The sequence below is a fragment of the Carassius gibelio genome, chromosome A12, assembly GCF_023724105.1.
Source record: "Carassius gibelio isolate Cgi1373 ecotype wild population from Czech Republic chromosome A12, carGib1.2-hapl.c, whole genome shotgun sequence".
NCBI classification, from domain to species: Eukaryota; Metazoa; Chordata; class Actinopteri; order Cypriniformes; family Cyprinidae; genus Carassius; species Carassius gibelio.
The window spans coordinates 15,700,963-15,723,694 of record NC_068382.1 but is presented as its reverse complement, the minus strand read 5'-3'; the positions used below and the strand labels follow the sequence as shown (position 1 = coordinate 15,723,694).

The 22,732-nt window shown below is 35.9% G+C and overlaps 1 protein-coding gene across 6 annotated transcripts in view; it reads right to left on the bottom strand.

Moving 5' to 3' along the window:
- Window positions 1-13,534, bottom strand: part of ppm1bb (protein phosphatase, Mg2+/Mn2+ dependent, 1Bb) — a 35,248-nt gene extending 21,714 nt beyond the window's left edge. For 3 of the 6 annotated variants that reach the window (XM_052611476.1, XM_052611477.1, XM_052611478.1), the window contains exon 1: window positions 13,128-13,487. The gene's annotated coding sequence lies outside the window, so the exon portion shown is untranslated. Of the gene's footprint in view, window positions 1-13,127 lie in introns of all 6 variants that reach the window. The other 3 variants (XM_052611475.1, XM_052611474.1, XM_052611480.1) reach the window with 3 other exon arrangements.
- Between the last annotated feature and the right edge of the window lie 9,198 nt (window positions 13,535-22,732).

The following is a 22,732-nucleotide window of genomic DNA, read 5'->3' as shown; positions in this document are numbered from 1 at the left end:
TTTTTTTTTTTTTTTTTTTTTACGTCACACAGCAACTGCAGCTTCGGACACACACGCACAACAGCAAATAATACTTCTGCACAGCGTTTCTCTTTTTAAAACAGAAATGTGAATTCTGCCAGTATTCAGTCTCATGCATACAGATTTGATTTTTTTGTTGTTGAAATTTCTAATCATAAACAGCCATGTTGAAGCCTGCAGTAAATGTTTTGCATTATGGCAGTCCACTCTGCTTATTGTTTTTCGGGAATGTTGCACTCCTGTTTGTCATTGTGCATGAAACATCACACCAATAATCATCAGAAATATTGAATCTTTACCAATATATTGAATCTTTACATTCGTCCTGCCTGTTGTCCGTGGATTTACCTATATTTGGTGTTATTTTCCTTATAAAACCTATTAAGACATGCAAAATCGATTTTACAATCGATTTAATAAACACTTGTCTTTCAAATCAAACAGGATTTTTTCAAGAAAGCAAAGTCTCTCATTTGTAAGTTGCACTGAAACCTAGCAGTGGATGCAAGTAAAACAGTACCTCATTTTTTTTTCTTCTCACCTGAAATTAATGCAATAAACATGTTTTGACAAAGATATAAATTTGTTTGTGGTCTATATAGCCTGCATCAAAATGAGGTTTGCAATGATGCGCCCGATATTGCTAACGTACACAAAGCTGACAGCTTTACCTGTTGCAGTTTGTTCAAGTTGCGCACGAAATAGACACTGCTTTTCTGCACACACTTTGCTCATCTCTGCTCTCTCGTGCTGCACATCTGGAACTGCTTTTATCAGGTCAATGTTGCTATTTAGCAGGCTGATTTTCCAATAAAACTTAGATGTGCATCGACTAAATATAACAAAAGATGTGATTGCAACACAATCAGAAAAAAAAATCATTAAATGCTAATTTTCAAATCATAATGGATATTTCTATAGTAGCCAGTGGCCACCTCAGCAAAAACTTGACTCACAAATTAATATTTTTAGTCGCAAATGCAGCTGTTTTAGTTGCAGTCTGAAGCCAATTACTACTACTACTACTACTACTACTACTACTAAAACAAAACAAACATGATTTAAGGAATAACACAACATTTCTTCCAGGTTTTAAAGTAAATCCCCTTTGTTTGCCAAAAAATAAAGTTTGTTTAATTTTCAATAATTAACAAAAAGTAGAAATTAGTATTTTATGCCTTCATTCGATTAACAGAAATTTCTGAGTAAAAGAAAGGCTACCTTAAGAATTTTTTTATAAATTAAGTTTTATGCATTTAAATAATTAGAAATGCTAACACACAGAATTTGGTAACAATAAAAATAAAAATCTTTGAGCGTATGCTTTGAGTGTGAGCTCACAGAAAGAGGTCTCACAGAGAATTCCCAAGTACCGAATTTAGCACTAGAATGTTTAAAACTGTAAGACTCAAAAGCATGTGCAAATGATACATTCTGTCATCTGTCCCAAGTGTCTTTCACGCTAAAAATATGTTTTATACACGTATATACATGTATCCAATCTGGACTTCTGTATGCCATGTTGTACAGAAGTTCTAGCCACTTTATGTTCCCTGTACCAAAATAACACTTAATTTTCACTACACTATACATATTTATGGTCAGATTACGTATTAAATTCAGTTACATCTACGTTTTGTTCTCAAGTCGGTGAATACATGAACTGGTTCTGACAGAGGTTCACAGATAGCATACAAGAACCGGTCAAGAACAAAGAGATGTTCTTATGATTAGAGTGCTACAGAGCACCCCAGATCATACAGTTTCAGGGTACTCCCTTAGCTATAGGAATATGTGTTGAATCGCCAAGGCACCAAAACAAAATAAGAGCAACAAGGCCCTGTATGGAGAGAGCTATATCTGTCCAGTTAGCCTCAGCTGAGTAAACACAGAGCTTGGAGAACGACAACCAACCCCTCTTCTATCATTGACACCATATGTGGCCTCTGCTCTTCTGGAGGCAGGATGAAAGATGCAACGTTGGGTTCCTCTCCCTATGCACACGTCAAGTACAGAAGAGCATCACATCTACTGTACAAATTATCTGCCCCCTCACAGACACACTGTAACACCCACACCACTCTATCACAGTTGGAACCGCAAACTCTCGCCATCTTTCCCCTCGAAACTGTTGTCACTGGCCAGTCATTTGTATCAAAACCACACGACGAAACTTGAAGCACAAACATACATACTGAACAAACGGAGCCAAAATACATTGTATCACTGTAAGAGGGAAGTGGATTCTGGCAGGCTTACACAACCACTGTGGGTGTGAGCTAACAGTCAGCTCGCTAAAAGGTCTAAAAGGTCTGTGAGAGGAGAATGAGAGACAACAGAGGGCAAAAAAATGAAGGGAAAATTCAAAATTAACAATTAATTTCACATTTTTTGTGAATGAAAAAAAGTATATAGTATACAAAAAAAATTATTGTACAAGTATACAAATAATCAATACTGTGTCACAATGATGTTACAGCAATGCAAGACGTATTATAGTAGGTGCTGGAGACATTTGAGCTAAAGTTCAATGCAACTATGTACCTATGACTCAAAAAAATATTCAAGGCATGACTTTTTTTGTCCCAAAATGAAAATAAGGAAAAAGCTTATTTTTGTTTTTCGATTGTATATTCACTACATGTGCTATTCATTTTTATATTTTTCACTCACCTCAATACTGTTAGTCTCACGTAGAAAGATTTCTGACTACTGGCCTAAGCCAAGCTCACATTCACTCCTAGAAACTGCGCAGAAGCCAATCAGATTTGTAGCGTAGAGTTCTTGCCATTTTTGTGTGCAATATGCATCAGACGATCTGTAGGCGTGAAGCCTGAGGGTTAGACTACAGTAAAATCAGAAACAGAAACTTAGCAGCAGTGCAATAGATTAAACAATGCAACGCTTCTTTAAAACAGCTTTCTCAGTCTTTGACTTCACTAAAATGGCTTTGATATTGGCCACACAAACTGGTAAGAGAGCCAAAGCAAGTTGGTGCAGTGGCAGCACAAACTGAATGGTCTATTGGGATACAAACTGATTTTGTGATGTGAACAAATACTGCTGGTAAGTCCTCTAAGCTGTTTTAGTTCAAAACACAACATCCACAAATTCCCTCAAAACTGCACCTTGTGAATCTTTCAAATACACTTGCAGCAGACGCTCATTTTCTTCTCGCCACAATGGTGATGCTCAAGCGTGCAAAGGAGAAGTTCCTCTGTGAACTAAATGGTTTGCTGGGGGGAAAGAAAGCAGCATGAACAGAAAAGGAAAGACAATTTTGTGCTGTTAAAAGAAGAAAGAGAAACTTTGTTTTACGAAAGATGAGACTATTTAAAGGGTTAGTTCATCCAAAAGAATATGGATATGCGCAACACTGACCTTATATAGGGCCCTATGAAATCAGTTTTATTTTTTCCCAAATTCCATTTTATTTTTTTCCGTTTTAATTTCTCTCAACTCATCTTTAATGGTTAAATTAAATTGTATTAATCAAAAAGCATGTCCAATTAATTAAAATCATAAAAATTATAAAAAGTTTCACATCAATTTCTTAAGTTTAACAAAAACTACATGTTTTGGGCCCTATGAAATGTTGTATTTTTTCTTCACAATATGTTTTATTGTTACCTAATTCTATGTTTTAGCATGTGTACTTATTTAAATGCATAAAAACAACTTAATTTGTTAAAAACAAAATCTTAAAATAGGCTTATGAAATGTTTTTTTCCCCTCTGAAATTCTGTTGTGTATTTACATTTTTCTGGTTATCAAATGAAGGCATAAAACATTCATTTAATATATCTTTTAATTATTGAAAATTAAGCAAACTTTATTTTTTTGTAAATAAAGGGGATTTACTATTAAAAATAAAACCAGGAAGAAATGTTTTGTGATTATTCCTTAAAAAAATATGTTTGTTTCATTTTAGTAGAAGTAGTGGGCCATGTACATTCTGCTGAACAATAGTAATAGAACAAATCGCAAATACTTTCTGCGGCAAATACTTTTTATTTTGATGGGTTACCATTAGAGATTGACCGATATGGGTTTTTCTATAGCAGACGCCGATGTTTAGAGGTCAGGGTCAGCCGATGGTCGATATGTACGGTCGGTCGGTCAACTTCTAGTTACTGTACCTTTACAGTTCTGTGTATGTGATACTACAGTTTATGATGTGATATGACGCTAGTTTTACTAAGATCAAACGGTCAGATGCTCATGAAGTGACTCTCAGTGCAGTTCTGGAGATGTTTTTCATGTGTTCACACCCTCTTTTAGTGAGAGGAAAGACGCAGAAATGACCGCGAGCATCATGCGCGCTTCCGTGTGTGTAATGAAGCAGCGCTTCTGCGCCATTCATTAACACAGACATGCAGGATTCATGTTTAAATACTTTTCTGGCGTAATATTTCAAGATTAGTCCATATCGCGATTTGAAGTAAGTGCAATGACCTATTTGATTAATTCATTCAAAATTTGACAAATTCCTTGATATTACGCGTTAAACTGTAAATTCAGTTTTTATGCCTGGATTGGAGAAAACGCGGACGGAATCGTGCATCGCAGAAATCATAGGGCCCTACTTTTATGTCATTCCCTCGGAACTGCTTCTGTTTTACATCAGTGAGAGCAAGCTAGAGTAAAGGGATTACATTTTGAATATAGATATTTTTCTTACAAAAATGCATTGATTTGCTACAGAAGGCCTTTGTTCACCCCCCAAGAGCCACGTGAGACTTTTAATTTAAAAAGATGCTCTTTTTATTCATTGAAGGAATATAGTCTTAAACACCTAGGATGACTTCAAGGCGAGTAATTTATTGGTTAATCCGATATTGGTTATCCAAACTGATTGCACTGCATTTATGTGTTCACTGTATATTATGTCAAATCATTAATAAATGTTTCAAAAAATTTTTTTTTAATAAGTTATTTTATCATTTTCAAAGTTTTTAAATCGCTGGTTTTATTTTTGTGATTTTTTTCTTCATTATTATTTTACTTTCTTTTATGTAAAGCACTTTGAATTACCATTGAGTACGAAATATGCTATATAAATAAACTTGCCTCAATTTTCATTTTTGGGTGAACCCAATAAGATCCTCATAAATGAGTCAGTAAAACATCATCACAAGATATTCCAAAACCAGTAGCGCTTCCTTTCTGTTAGAGCACAGATGACCTGATACTGGCTTCAAGTAATGACAAAAGCGTAAAGGCAATACTTCAAAATATTTTTACTGCTGTCAAGGAACTGAAATAGTCAAAAATGGAGTACAAATAGGGAAATTTCACAATACTACATACAATTACACCTAGTAATTTTGAGAAGGATAAAAGGGATTTTTGTTCTCGAGATTCTAAAGGAAATGAAAATTAATTTTTGTGTGAATATACAGTAAATAACAGAAAGCAGTATTTGCCAACATACATTTTTATGCACAAAATATGCTAGAGAGACTTACGTGCATATTTTTTGGTTATTTGGGCAAATATAACAAAAAAAAGCTCATCAACCCCTGTTAGAGCTGGATCGATCGATCTTAAATCACAAGGATCGATTAGTCAAGCCTGTTTTCAGTTAAAGGGGTCATATGAAAAACACATTATTTGGTGTATTTGGTGTAATGAAATGTGTTTGTGGATTAAGTTTCAAAAGTTTAAACTTTTCAAACCAAAATGTGTGTGCGTAAAGACCTCTAACACTAGCTTGCTCCATTCTTTTTTTATTCTATCGGTTTTCTTTTTATTATATTATTTAAAAGCCCATGCTACGTGTACTGTGTTTAAGCTAACTGAGACTTGTTACAGCACTTATGTCATTGCTCTTTTTGTTGTTTTTGATTGGTTCCACGGTCCTCTCTTTGGATAAAAGCGTCAGCTAAATGAATAAATGTAAAAACACATTTTCCACATACTGTACATTATTGTTTCTCCTCTATGTCCCACCTTTCTGGGAAACACATCGTTTTTTACTAAGCTCATTGGTCTGAAAAGCGAGGTGTGCTCTGACTGGCCAGCTATCCAGTGCCAGAGACAATTTATAAGAGACATGCCACTCTCTCAATCCTCAATACAACTATATAAAGGAAAACCCGTAATGGCAAAGATGGCGGTTGTATGCATATGTCCCACCCCTACCGCTGGAAAGCCAATCATCTGCTTTTAACAGTCAAGCCAGGAAACATCCGACAGCAGAGACGGTTTGGTGACAGATGCGGTGTGTGCAAGATCATATGGAATTCAAATAGAAGAGGGTGATAACGAGAAGGCACTGGGCTACCAAGGTAGTTAAAGCATTTTATATCATGACATTGAGGATTTGTTTCAGTTCTTGGCAAAAGAACCCTTGTGCTGAGTAGTAGAGGTCTTCACAGTGCACCAGAGACCCGTCGGGTTCGGGTATATATTTTAAATGATCAGCCGTGTCCGGGTCGGGTCCGAATCCATTACCTCGGGTCGAAGGTCTGTTTAACATTGTGTGTAATACCCGTGCGATCAGAGTCATCGGACTCGGAGACACTGCTTGTGTTTTTTGTAACTTGCAACTTGTAAAATTAGGAAAAGAAAAGTGTTGGTATTGGTCAGATTCAGACTCGACGCAGAGCAGAGAGATGATAGCAAATAAATAACGTCAGTGGTGTAATTATAGTTCAAAAGGGCAAACAGTCAAAGTTATTATGCGAGTAAACTCGAGTCAGAATGTACATGTGCACAGTTGCATTTGTCATCCATCACCGTTACTTCAAGTGGACTTTTGATGCATCACAGGCAGTCAGGTACAAGGAAGAGAGACTACGGCTCCTTAAATTAGGTAAGATAAAAAGCTGTATTTTTTGCAACAGGTTTATTGACTTGCAATAGCAATTTAAGGTGGAATGTGTGACAATCGGGACCAGTCGGGTCTGTGTCTTCCCGGCGGGTGCAGCTTTCAAATAATATACAGGTCCAGGTCGGGTCCAGTTAGGCATTTCTCGGATCTACACGGGTCCAGGTCCAGCTTTTGAAATAATAGACGGGTCCGGGTCGGTTCTGTGTAGTACATTAATGGTCTCTTTCGGGTTCGGGCACAAAATTTTGGACCTGTGAAGACTTCGGAGTAGTAAAAGTATAACCTGTGGGGAAAAAGGCGTTTTAAACCTTATTTTTGGGCAAAGTTAAACTTTTTCAGAGATTTTTACCATATTTTACTGCTGTTTCGATACATGCAGTTTTTATGCCCTGGTCCCGACTTTGCCAGTGCATTGTGATTGGTCGAATACCTCAAGCACGTGACTGAAGTGTTACACCCCTCCTCATACTGTGATGCCATGTGAAAGTGAAAAAAAATTATAAATAAAAAAAACGTCCCGCTCAGAACACCGGCGTGACAAGACAATACCAATAAAATCCATTACAAACAAGCCATTTGTTGCATCCAGTGGGGACATAATTATGGATTATAATTACTTATACTGTCTTTTTACACGTTGCATCACGACGCGTAAACATAAAACCATGTCTGCATTCATGAAAATGACAAACAAGGGCTACTCTACACTGCTTAAAACTCACAGTTGAATCATAAGTGGAAAATCATTTAATCATGTAGCCTAAAGGCACTTTAGCCAGCATTGTAGTCTTCTCTCCCAGGATCACGAAACAGTCCTCCAAAAATGTGCTACACACATCTGAAAATTTGGGTTGAACTGTTTTGGAACAGTGCTGTTAATACAACTTAACCACTGATTTCTATTCATGTCCTCTTTTGGAAGACCAAACAAAGTGTTTTCGCTTTCACAATGAATCACACAGGGTCTCCACAACATGGAGGCAGCAACAATTCTACAGCGAGAATGTTGAGCCTTCTTTCTTTGCGTGAACATATGGACAGTGTTATATGCAAATCTTCCCACATTATGATGTAGACATGGGGGCGTGTTTAAACGAGGCGTTTTAGGGGGTTGTCGACAATTCTTAAATTTATAAAGGATATCTCTTAGGACTTGAGACTTTAGTCTTTGCAACTTTAGAGATCTTATCTGATCAAAAACAGCTTGTAACACTCCAAAGAGAATGGAAAACTTGAAATCGCATCATATGGCCCCTTTAATGAACAGAACATTGTAGCGCACATTCAATCCCAAAAAAAAAAATATTTATAAATTGGCAATAAGCTTTTTTACTTTTGTTATGAAACAAACTCCTTAACTTACCAAAATCTGTATCCTGCACTCAATCTGTGTTTCAACTGCAGAAATGTGTCAGTATAACAGTTTGTAAACGATGTCAAATAATGTCACATTTACCCAAGAAACAACCTTATTCTGTGACCATAAACTCTTTAGTCACTCTAGAGGAGCATTTTGCTAAATATATGCAGACACCATACAACATAGGCCTATTCATCAGTTTCATTTGTGAGGCTAAATCTGTCAATTTACGACAGCCACCATTTATGTTTAGATTTAATAAAATGGAGTCGAAATATAATTATGTAATTGTAACTTTATTATTATAAAAACACTGTAGTTTTAGCATTTGTATATAAATCAGTTAATTTTAACCTTTAATAGCCCTTTTATTGTAATGTTGTACCAACTGCTGTATATTTTACAGCAATAGTTGAGATTGTTTTTTGGGGGGGGATTGTATGTATTATAAGTGATATACATCCAAAATTAAGTGATATTGAATTAAACCTGATTCCTTTTTTTCTTTTTTTACATTTTCATAATGCTGCCTAATTTTATATTAGGAGCAAAACAATGATAATATATAGTGAACACTATATCGCCCAACCATAATCTGTAACTGCTGCATGGTTGTAAATTTCAAGCAAATCCATAATGGAGGTGAATACAGATCTACTGTAATTACAAATATATATATTTTTTTTACACTGGTGCCAAATTGTGTTTTTTAGGTGACACAGCATAAACATGTTTTATTTATTTTTCATTTTTTTACATTTCAATGATACGGTCATATTGCTTATGTCTCATCATCTTTACTTTATCAGCATTTTGATCCTTCTTGTCTACTAAATGTCTTTTCCGACTTGAAATACAGAGTCACAAGGAATTGTTCATTATCTTGGACCATAAGTTTCACTTGGCCAGTTTGGGCTCCTCCTCAACATCCTGTAAATGTTGTCATACACTATTAAACAAAGATGCTTCATGATGCCAAAGAATCTTAATAAAATCTGAAAAACCTTTGTGTTTCACAAAAGGTTTTTGTGATTCTTCGGATTATAAAAAGTTGAGACATAGATGGTTCTTTAAAAGAACCTCTGACTGAATGGTCAAGCACATTTGTCTTTAAAAGTGTATGTCTTACATACTTTCAGTCTGTTTTTCTTAATTAGTAAAATGCAATTTTATAGGTTGAGTTGAAACATGTAGACACAGTTTAAAGTAAAAATATGAAAATACAATAGCACATAATTATAGAAAATTTATGCTCTTTGTAATTATTCTTTCTAGCTTCTGGACACCGAATGGTTATTCTGAAGTAAATTTATATTACGTTGCAATGTTTACAAGCTTTACACGTTTTCCGCAGTTTGAAACACTGAATGAGCTTTTACACAACACATTTCAGTAAGTTGTACTGCAGGATCCCTTATAAAATAGCCTACCTTTTGATGTTAACTCATCTTCATTATGTACTATAGTAGTAAGAAAACATGTAAATACATAGGCCTAGCCACCTCAGCAAAAACTTCACTCACAATTTAATATTTTTGGTTGCAAAAAAGAAAAGCCAATTAGAATTGGAATGACATGAGTGTGAGCAAATGTTTTATGAGGAGTTTTTATTTTTGAGTGAACTATCCGTGATGTATACATTTACAAAGAGATGCCAAGGGAATGTGAAGAGACAGTACTTCAGTAACTCATGAAACTTCTGAATCAAGATCTAATGAAAACTGTCCATTCAGCTGGCATCAGTCAGCCAAACCTGCTTTTATAGCACTAAACAATCCACTTATATACAACCTACTTAAGACAAAACAGAACTGCTACTTTGAAATAAAAATATTATAAACTGGGGTATACACTGTAGTAGCACGGTTACAAAATTAAACAAACTGCAAGATAAATTATTATTGATTTCAAAATGGTTAGACTACTTAACATCCATTAGTGAATAGTTCAAGGTGATTGAACATGCTTTTTATAGCTATCTGACGTATTGCATTTACTGATCCACTTATAAAGCCAACTCAGAAATATTCCACAAACTCTGGCTATTAAAACACAACAGGCAGATTCCATTAAGATTAAAAGCAATGGACCTACCAGTCATCTGAAATACAACCAGAAAGGATGAAGTTTTTACCCTGAAGCTGTAACATAAGGACACTGCGAAAAAAAAATATATTTTATAATATATTAAAAAGTTTTATGACCAAAGAATAGCCACATTTCTATTTCATTATATCCTAAAACGTAATTTATTAAAGTGACAGCAAAGCTGAATTTTTAGCTGTCAATTTACCTGTTTCAGTGACATATGATGCTTTGAAATCATTTAATATGCGGATGGTGCTCAAGAAGGATTGTGTGATATATTGAAAGCTTTAAAAAAAAAAAAAAAAAAAAACAGCATCTTTTGAGCCATTATGGTTAGTTTTGATCACTTAAAAAATAATAACTGACTCCAAACTTTTGAAGGGTAGTATATGTTGCATGCATTTTTTAAGCCAGGCCTTACTAAAGCTCCTCTTTATGTCAGACATTCAGCATAAACATGCGTGCACACCCTCTCACACACCCACACACAGGGAAGTGGTCAAGAAAGAGTTAATCCTGAGTCATTCTGAACACCACCCTGCCAAACCCATAAAACATACAAATACTCTCAGAGTATAGGAAACGTTGTCCATGCATTCACGCTGTTGTGGTCCTCACGCACCACCTATTCAGGCCTTGACATTAATCTGTGAGAAGGAGAGCTGGTTCAGCGCTGACAACATGATGACAGCAAGAAGAGGGTGATCCACAAGACCTGATTGTGACCCATACACACATTAAGAGCATGCCAGGAAAATAAGAGTGATACCTGTGACTGTCATTATGATGATGCATATTTAAATGCCATTTTAAAATTATCTAACATAATAGCCTCAATCCAACCATCATGAGGACAACACCTAAAAGGTGTCAACAATTCTTAGCGGTTAAATATATTTTTCCATGACTTTTGTCTTCTGTAATGTAATGACCCCAACCAATATGAAGTCAAACACACATCCAAACCCGTATGACTTTGTTTCTGTTTACAGAAAACAAAAGACGATATTTTTAAGAACTATTTTGGTCCAAACAATGAAAGTCAATGGGGTGCAAAACAACACCAGACACCTAAGACTTTTTGTATGGACACAAACAGTTATTCAAAATATCTCCTTTTGTGTTCCACAGAAGTCAGTCATACAGGTTTGTAAAAAAAAGTGTAAGTAAATAACAGAATTTTCATTTTCACATTAACTAACTTGCACAAGCGTTCAGCTTCACTGGGCAAAACGTTTTCCCACAGTGCAAGCCATTCCATTGCCATCACAACAGATCTGCATGGCAGTCTTGTGCTTCAGTTTCTGCCAATAATTCTGTGCCTGTCACAGATCTGGACGGACCTTAAGAAAGCCACTGAGCAAACAAAGGGGTCCCCTCATCTGTTCTTCTTACACTGTCAATCCTCCAACCTCCCCACTCATGCAAATCCATGCTTCAGCAATAAGCATCAAACCAACAACTGCAAACTCAGCACTATCTGAACTGCAGGCTGGGTCAAAGTTTTGCAGTGTTCGATCATGATAAAGAAAGTTAACTGCTGTCGTCATTTGGTCATGACTACAGTCTACCGCCGTACCGATCGGGTTAACAAATGATGACCAAAGCACTTTATCTACAGTTAAAATCAGACATCTAATCTCTCTGCAGATGAACACAGTGCCAAAGTTTGAGTTACTCCAACATTAAACTGTCACTTTTTATCAATTTACTACATGCTTGTTCAATAAAGGCATTGTTTAAGAATTCAAAAAAATCTGACCCCAAACTTTTGAACATTAGTGCATCTGAGAACACAATCTGAAGTCATAAAGTTATCTCTAATGCCTAGTCAATTCCTAGTCAGCCTAAAAAAAATGCTGTCCTAGACAAGATATGAAACATCACTTGCAAAAGAAACTAGATGCCACTGCTGCAATATATAAAAAGTGAAATAAAGATTAGACAACCTCGTATCCAGAAATGAGTCTGACACTTCTACAAACTGTATCAGAGGTAAAGTGAACATGAATATGCATTAAAAAAATAAGATAAATGGAAGGACATAAGACATTAACTTCTTGGCCACCATTCATCTTTTGAAGCCAGATATATAATGTCAAAGTATTACACATTATGAAGGACTCCAAATTTATACTCTCCATCAATTCCATTTTTTGCTAATCCTAAAGTCAGCAGTCGTCTTACAGTTACGTATTAATCACATTTTGTTGCATTTAATTAATAGCACAAAAAAATCAATAATATAACTTAGGAGGCTTTGCAAGACATCCGATGATAAAACGACACAATTTCAGCATGAATCGCAGGCCTTACTTGCAAACACCCAAAGAGGCAAAAGTAACCAACTGTGGTAAGCATAAAACCAATGGTAATGTAAGCCAGCACAATGTATGGTAAAAGAACAAATGGAGCGTTAAACGAGAGTGAGAAAAGCTTTAACCATGTCAGAGAATCAGAAGGAGAGCTGACAGGACCCGAGGTGATTACATAATGCAATGAATTCGTACTAACAGTGAGCACGAGCCGATGGGATTATTTTTGACGCGCGCTTGTTTGTCTGTCGCTGCTACCGGACAAACAACAGCGTTAAACCTCGGAATTTACAGACAATAACAACAACAAATGTTTCTTTGTTGTATCCCAACTAAAAGTGGTCGTTAATGTCAGTCTAGTATCGTTAATACTCGCTCTTGGGTGTCTGCTCGTTCGTTACACAACAAGCCTCGTACTTAGCAATGAAATCACGCGCAGGCTCGCGCTGGTTAGCTTAGCACGAGCTCTCGTCGAACAAACCCGAGGCCCACACGTCCCCATACTCACATTTCCAGATATACTGCGGATGTCAGCGTTCGTTCCCACTTCGGTCTCTTGGTTGCGGATATTTTCGGAGCCGATGTGCGTGTCGCTTTCTTTAAAAACAAACAATCAGGGTGACTTCACGTGAGACACGATCATTCCGTTTACGGCGATTCTCTGCTTTGATAGCGTGAATTTTTGCGCATGGTTGACGCCAACCAATGTCCTTGAACAAATCTGTCGATTTACTGACTAAATATGTCTAAATTTCGTATCGGTATGGGATCATGGTGTGGGATAAATCATTACATAGATCCGAACAGTCAGCTTCTGTAGGGAGGCCGAGATATCCTTCGGTTCAGAGACTTGTGCGTCTTGGTAGAGGGGAGGGATAGTCTCTTCAAGTGGCTCGATGATTGGCCAAAACTCCACAAGGCGAGTTTCCTAATTGGATTATTTTGCTGAGAGCTAAACCTACAGATGGCCAATCCCACGATTTGATTGGCTTTCGTCTTGTCATTTACCGTCAAAACTCTTGAACAGTAGCTACAGTACATTACGTGCAAAACTAAGTTTGTCATGCTGAGAGTCACTGTTGGGGTGACGAGTTTTTAATTAACGTTACAGTAATAAGCCAACATTAGCTTAGTGATATTACGCTTGATTAGTAATATGTAATGTATTTATTAATTAATTAAGAATAGGGTATGGTGTTTGTTTAAATAAGTAATAAAGTTTATGTACGTGTGTGTGTTCTTATTAATAGTCATGGATTATTATTATTATTATTATTATTATTTATTTTATTTTTTTCAACAGTAACAAGTAAAGTTCTCAAATCAAATCAAAATAAAGCAATTTCCCTCACATGGCTCATTTGTGTTTTGCATTGCACAGATTTGTTTGACCCTTAAAATATACCATCTAGGCATATAGAGAATAAAAGCTGACCAAATATATCTGAACATATTTACATTCCCTTTTAGTCAAACACGGGTTCTCTCAAATGGAATCATTTTGAAGCTTTTCTCAAACAAATCAAAGATGGTTTATTCTTGATCCAACTAAGTAAAATCAATTTTTTTTCCTGTAAGTAGCAGCATTTGAGCAAGATGAATGCCATATGGTGCAAGTGTCAGATTGTTGTATGTCAATCCTAGAATAAGGAGCCATGAGTCCAAGGTACGTATAACCAAAAACAGTGTCTTATTTCCTTTTGATCTTTTTTCCAGATCCCATGCATTCTTTTTCATCCTTCGTGCAGATTTTAGCGACAAATTGCCTCAACATACTAGTCTGGAAGTTTCTAGTATGCCTAGTAAAAACTTGTTTAGATCATACCTGTCAAGTTTTGAATTTGAAAATAAGGGAAATTTTCCGGCGCCCACCGCAAGCAGTCCCACCACCCCAACAAAGCTCCAGTATCCCTTACATTTTAAGGCAGGTGTTATAGCCCAAATGAAAACACAAAAGGGTATATGTGAAGAGCATTTATTTAAAGGCTTGCATATTTTCTGTTAATTTAACATTGCTTGTCTTTACATTTACATTTTATTTTCATTCCACACATTCTTTTCATTTCATATTGCTTTTCTTTTACAGTTTTTCTTTTTATTTCACATAACTTTTCTTTTACTCTTTTAGTGAGTTGTTGTACAAATTTGTTGCAGACTTTGCATTCTTTAAAAAAGTAAATTCGCTGTCCCATTTATCCTGGTATTTACACATGGGTTTTGGTTCTTTGGCAGGTGTGCCGTCACTCTCTATCGTAGCATCCATCATCCGTCTCGGTTTTTTCTTTTGTTGTTGTTGTTTTTCCCGCGTTATAACTCATGTCACCTGACCTCACACACCCCTCGCGACAGGCTACTTACAGGTGGCAGTTATCGCGAGACTAGTGACAGAGCTCAGATTGGGAATGTTTTTATTATTATTATTTTATTAATAACGCAGGTTAAAATAAAAATAAATAAATACGGGAGATTTACGGGAAAATACTAATACGGGAGGACGGCGGGAAAGAAGGGTAAAATACGTGACTTTCCCGGCCAAAACGGGATACTTGACAGGTATGGTTTAGATGGTTCAGGTGTGCAATTGGTGTTAAACTCTGCAGGACAGTGGCCCTCCAGGAGCAGGATTGGAAACCCCTGGCCTGCTGTGTGTCCACATTAAACTGTGGTTAAACAACCAGAAACACAGAAATACAGGTGCCTTTATGTCTTGAGAGCTGAATGGTTAACAGAAGTAGGTGTCCCTATGTTGTTTTATGAATCTTTTATCAACTTTTTAAAGGACAGACCACCAATTTCTGCTTGACAGCACCATCAAGTGGTCATGGGCAGCCGTTATACTTTACTCCAAAAATACTTTCTTTCTCAGTATTCTCGTTGTTTTCCAACACAAAAGTCTTAACATTTTTAAATCAAGATACATTAACCTGAGAAGCAAAATTACCTATGTATAACTTGTTTTCTATGAAGCTCCTTAAACGACTTGATGCTGAAAATGAGAAAAAATGTCTGGCGAAACAAGAGTATTTTTCTTACCTAAGTGGCAGACTTTTTTTAAGTGTAAAATCACTTAATTTAGATGTATTTCAGAAACATGACTTGTAATCTTGTCATTTTGCTTTTCAAATAACTGTATCTTGTTTTAGTGTTTAGGTGTTTGTACTGGAGAACGACAAAAATACTGAGGAAGAAAATACTTTTTTCCAGTGTCAGTACTTTACTGTAAACAGGCTGGACAAAGGAAAATACCCAGAGCCTAGTCACGACTATGAGTCAAAACATAGGTTTTTAGTAACCGCAAATCATGCAACAAACTATTAATCATAACAAGCTGTGCAGTTCAATAAATAGCAGCATATAAAAGCACTCATCTGAAGGAGTTAGATCATTATTACTGGTGACATCATGCAGCTGTTGCTGACTGCACAGTTTTGTCTGGAAGAAAGAGCATATTTAAAGGGGGGGGGGGGTGAAATGCTCGTTTTCACTCAATATCCTGTTAATCTTGAGTACACTGTAAAAAATAAGTGTAATTTTAACTGTAAAATTTTGTAAAAACGCTACGGAAAAAAACTGATAATAGGTTAACAGTAAGTTCCCGTACTATATACAGGGAAAAACTGTAAAAGATCTAACAAATCTTTTACAGTTTTTCCCTGTATATAGTACGGGAAAATTTACAGTAAAATTCTGTTAATTATACAGCTTTTAGAAGTAAAAAAAAGAACAAATCAATGTATAATTTACAGTCTAAAACTGTAAACTGATATTCCCAGAATTCCCTGCGTGACACTCCACGTTTGAAAGTATTTTGTTTAAATAATCATGTTTTTAAATAGTTCTTGTTATCAGTTATGTACATTTGAGCTTTATGTTACATCTTCTGTTGCTTAATGAAAGTTTTTTGCATTATTTAAGTATCACGTGTGTTACCATGATGGTGTTTTGTGTTTCCATAAATGTGCACCTTCTATATGTTAATATATACTTCTGCTTGTGGTGAAGCTACTTGTGATGAGCTTTGATACTTCATGTGGCTTTCTCTTATACAGTACCATCTTTATTATTATGGTGGTTGTCAGTATTTTCAAGGTACAAAACAGATTTAATTTTGTGTGTTGTTGAATTTACTGGTTTATATTCACATTTTCTTGTTTGTAAATTACAGCTTTATATTGTAAAATTAACAGTTTTTGACTTAAATGTGTTTACAGTTTTCTGTATTTTTACAAAATTATTCTGGCAACCACAGCTGCCAAAAAGTTTTTGTAAAAACAACAAGAAATTTTTTACAGTGTAGCCTACCTATAGAGTAGTACTGCATCCTTCATAACTCCAAAAAGTCTTTAGTTTTATTACATTCATAAGAGAAAGATAGTCTGTACCGTTTTTTCCCGGACAAACACGACCGGCTGGAGGCGTGGAGTAGGCTTTTGCGTTGAGAGTATGTGGAAGCTGTGACATTACCGTGAGGAAAAACCAACCAAAACAAACCATGGCTAACAGTCAGATTCAGCGTATATTTATGATCCAGAATCAGATCCAGAGGCTGAAATTTAACAAGAGCAGCATCAGCAACAATGTCTCTCTGTGGTATGTACTGAAACTGTATATATTTGCTTAGCGGTTTTGGAAAATGACTAAGTTCCACTTTGTCGTTTTTTTTTTTTTTTTTTTTTTTTTTAAGCTGTACATGTGGAAAGTGCAGTTTGATGACAACATCGCATGTTGTTTACTTGATGTGCTTACGCGCTGATTGCTAAGTTAACAACACAGAGATATTTGAAGCAGTTTTACTCACCGCCTGCGGTTCCAACACACGATCGTGACCCTTTTTAGTTGGGACTGCATTATCCTTAAGAAATAAACAATGTGCAAATCCGTCGTCAAACTGGGCCTTGTTTGTAAAACAAGCATCTTCAAAATGCAGGGAATAAACACAAACACTTGCACAACTCCGTTGATGCTCTGTAAAAATAAACTCCATCCACTGGTCCCTTAATGCTGTTTTTTTTTTGGTAATCTGTGCAGGGTTGTCACAGTTTTTTTGTGACATTTTGTGACGCTCTCGCTCTGATCAGTGAAGTCTGTTGTGCTCTCTCTGCTCTGCTATACGGGAGCGCGCGCTCTTCCGGCAGAAGTGCCTCAGGACCCATATTAGGAAATTCCGCTCCATCTAACGTCACACAGAGCCATACTCGAAAAAAACTTTCCAAAACTTGTGACAAACCAGAAGGAGTATTTTTGGAACAGAAATACTCCTTCAAACGTACAACTTAATTTTTTTAACTTTGTCCATGTTTAGCATGGGAATCCAACTCTTTAACAGTGTAAAAAACTGCATGAAATAGCATTTCACCCCCCCCCCCCCCTTTAAATATTTGTGAATATCTGCATTAATGCATTTAGTATGCATGAATAATAATGCATTACTGTGTGTTTGTGTGTACATGGAGATGGTGTAATTTGTACAGGCAAAACAGTCAAATCTTTTTCTGACTTCTGTCACTATGAATGAGTGGTATTCTAAACTGTAATATATATATATATATATATATATATATATATATATATATATATATATATATATATATATATATATATATATATATATATATATATATAGCATGTTTGACAAGAAAATACTATTTCAGTTTTTCAATTCAAAATTTCATTTTTAAAACAAAAGTTCATTCCAAAATTATCACTTTTGAAAATGTACTCACACTCAGGCTATCCAAGATGTAGACGGGTTTGTTTCTCTATCGGAACAGTTTTGGGTAAAAAATTGTATTACATCACTTGCTCACCTGTGGATCCTCTTCGGTGAATGGGTGCCGTCAGAAAGAGAGTCCATACAGACATTTATGTCTTGAGAAGAAAAAGTGCTTATATGAAACAAATCCACCGTTAAGGCATTTTTTTCTTGATTCTGACAAGATGACCTTTTCACTGGAGAAAGCAATGTTATGGATAGAGGACTTTTATTTTAGTTGAAAGCATCAGTTAAAAGCGTCTTGTTTTTTAATGATTGATTTGTTTCTTATAAACACACAGCTTTTTGCATCAAAATACATTCAGTGATGGACTGGATTCATGTGGATTACTTGCAGATTATTGTGATGCTTTTACCAGCTCTTTGGACTCTCATTCTGATGGCACCCATTCATTGAAGAGGATCCATTGGTGAGCAAGTGATGTTATGATGAATTCCAATCTTGGATTGTCCCAGGGAAAGTAGATTTTCAAAAAAGTGTATTTTTAGGTGGAATTTTCTTTCATTCATTGTGTTACTTGCCTTTTTTATTATTATTGTTTATCAAATTTACTAGCAATTTCTGAGTGAAAACTGTTTCTGCCCCAATGTTTTTTTTTTCATTGTATCACACAGGATACTTCAGTTCACATATTCCATTTGACCCTCACTTTTTCCTTCATAGTCTGATTTAATCCATTGTGAATTTTGAATGCTTTGAGGAGATTCACTTTGCATTAAGCACGCAGTCCCCACATTGTTAAACATGTCTTTTGTTTTTATAATTTCTCTTGCCACAGGTGCTGTTGGCAGCCTGAGCTTAGAGACCACAAGAGGTAACTGCATTTTGATGAGCCGTCAAATGAGTGAACAAAGCAAGCTAGAGGCTTTAGTCAGACAGGCTAGTTTATTTCATCACTTGTGACACAGAGCATGCACACAGATAGCCAACAATCCCCAGCCTGCCTTTGTTTCTGGCCACATCTGAATGTTTTCTACCACGACAGGCTGTTTTCTCCAAGCTCTTACATGCCTTGTCCTTGTGAAAGCCTCTTTCTCATTCAACCTTGTGCCATGTGTTCTCTCCACTGTGCTAAACCGAGAAGGAAATTGCTTGTTTGTGGAGTGTCCGGGAAGAAAACAACAGCTTGATTCAAGGGTTTAAAGGTCAGGGTCAGTCTACTTTCCTTTAACTTAAGGATGAATGGATGGCAGAGATATGGAAGGGGCATGTTCTGTATTACTGGTTGTTAACTCAAGCTTTCCAGATCCCCTTTCCCCCTTAAACATTTAAGTGGTACCACAGCATTTAAAAGCAAATTCATCTTTTATTCAGTGCAGGTTGAATATTCAAACAGCATAAAGTTAAAGCAGCAGAGGTCGGTGTTTAGCAGGCTTCTCTCTTCCTGAAGTACTGAAACAGAGTATGAACCAGGATTCATGGACACACATTAAAATTTTTCACATTCTGAACAAGATGCGGACCAAAGCCTTAGCCTAAAACCCTGCTGCATATGCATTGGTTTCTGTGTGACAAAAGCTCGGGGCTTATATTCAGCTCAGCACCCTTTATGGATTGTCTTCAGGCGAGACCCTGAGTGTGAAGGCCTTGTTCTCGGGTGTGCTTGTGGGGCCCAGACGCACTTAATGGTGTGAATCAGTGAGCCAGTGATGTGATGAGTGTATGGTTGATCTCACTCCTTACCCTTTGGCATCTCCAGTCTCCTTGAAGCGTATATGATGAACAAATTTTACTCTTGAATACTGATGGAACAGTTAATAGTTAGTTTGGTTGTAGTCATTTAAACTGGTATAAAATGGTTCTTGTAAAATAATCAAAAATAATTAACTGAAGCAATTTAAAGAAGAATATAAAGAATATAAGTCATTGTTTCCTATTTCTATCTAATGTGAACTTTAAAGAATTAAAAAATGTAGTTGTAATTTTAAAGTCCATACAGTGTATGTGTTTTTGTTGAGTTTTATATTCTATACATCAGGCTTTTATGTCTCATACACTGAAATAGGAGAATATGAAGCTCATACTCGAGGAGGAATAAACACCTTCATTTTATTCAGAGGCCCAAACTGAACAGAAAAATGCAATTTGATGCACTTGTTGATATATCATATAAATATGAACATATAAATGAATGAATTTAAATATAACATTTTTATAACAGTATATTTTAAAACAGTATAGCAGACTACCTACATCAAATGCATATTAATATAATATAATATCTTGTCACTCTATATCTACCAATAATATCTCATAATAATATGACATTTAAATTTGGTATGGTCAAAGCTCTGCCATTTTAAACGTGATACTCAAATTTTAACATGATTTTCAAAAAAATAATAAAATAAAATGTATAATCAAGTGGTAAATGGTAAAAAATAAATAAATGAATAAAATAAGGAGTTGTAGAAGATTGTCAAGAAAGTAGAATGCAGTCAATATTGTAAGATTTTGATCATGTTGATAATTTAGAGGCCTTAGAGATTTGCATTTTAAATTCTACAGTAGGCTTTATAGAGTTAACTTTTCATGTGATTATTTATTCATTTGTTAAGTAATGATTTTAACTTCATGGTGACGTATTCATGCATATGATTGTGTCCTAATACTGCCGTCTTAATATATACTCAAAAGCATGCGCATGTGTCACCAGCAAAGCAGGCCTGGCTCCACAGGGGGGTCTGGGTGGGCCTCTGCCCAGCCTCATTATGATCTTGGCCCACCCTGGCAACCACCTCCCACCCTCTGACTCAATTTTCCAGCCCACATTGTGAGTCCTGTTGCCCACCTTACTACTGAAACCAGGCCTACAGCAAAGTACAGAATGGCTTTGGTGCATAATGGGCACTTTACACAATTTAGCTTAATCGACAATTTAAATAATACATCAGTGCCATTATTTATAATCAGTTGAATTTATACTAAATTGTAGTTGGAGTAAAAAAATATATATAATTATTAATAAACTTTTTAGCTTCAGTCCATGTTTTGCTTTTGTTATTGTATGTTTTTCCCCAGTAAACATTCTAAAATATTATAATATAACATACTTTAATAACAAAATTAACAATAATGAGTAATTCATCTCAATACATTTTCTGAGTTTTTACACAAATTGTATGAAGAGTATATGAAAACCCTTAAATACTGCTTGTTAATTGTAAGGAAATATAATTCCATCAATACATGCAAACCAACATTTCAAAACAATCTATCCTCCACTGCACAGTAGCTAAATATATAGGCTAAATTTGTATTCATTCAGGCATAGTTTAATTTAAACAAACTGCAAACAGCATTTTCTGAGGGTCAGGCACCTCCTTCAACTGATCATTAGCTGAAAAGCCAGTCCTTGTAACGCTTTCTCCAAGGCAACCACTTATTTAGTGTGATAGGATGTGAAGGCCTGTTTGTTTTAGTGTTTTCCAAAGACAATTTTTGTTCACTTCTGCCCCCTTCAGGAGTATGTATGAATAGCAACCATTATTGCGGAGGCAAAGACTCATCTGAGGATTTCACCTCACGTGAGCAAATAGTTTTTTTCTTTCTTTTTCTTTTTTTTTTAGCAATGTATTTATAATCAGTGAATCATATATAACTTCTTAAAGGGATAGTCTACCCCAAAATGAGAAATCTTTTATTATTTACTCATCATGATGTCGTTCCAAACCTGTATGACCTTCTGTCTTCTGTGGAAACAATAGAAGATATTTTGAAGAATGTTGGAAAAAGTTTCGATTCCCATTCACTTTAAAAATATATATATAACAGAAGTGAATTGGAGCCAAAACTATGGCTACCAATATTCTTCAAAATATCTTCTTTTGTGTTCCACAGAAGATAGAAGGCCATAAAGGTTTGGAACAACATTAGGATGAGTATGACAGAATAAAAATTTTTGGGGGGACTTTCCCTTTAAAGACACACTTCAAATACTTTAAACGAGTGTGTCTTTTTGCTTATTTTCAAATAATTAGCTAATAATTGCATTAAATAAGCTGTTTTAGGGCTAACCAAATGACACGTAACCTCAAAAATCTTATAAATGATCACATAGAAAGTAATGGGGGAACGTTTTGAGTGTTTCACACACTCATAGAGCCTAGGCATTGCCATTAACCTGGCTGCTAACCAGCTGACCTGTCACCCCTGTTCAATGTGCCTCACTGGGTGTGTTTGTGTGCGGGATTGGCATTTCTGAGGAGTCTGGGCTGAAGCGGCATGCAAACCCCAAGGCTGAGGGTTAATAGCATCTGCGCCTATTCTGCCACCTCCGGATGTCAGGAACATGCACCATCAACCACTCAGCTGAGAGGGTCGTGTACAGAGTGCTGGA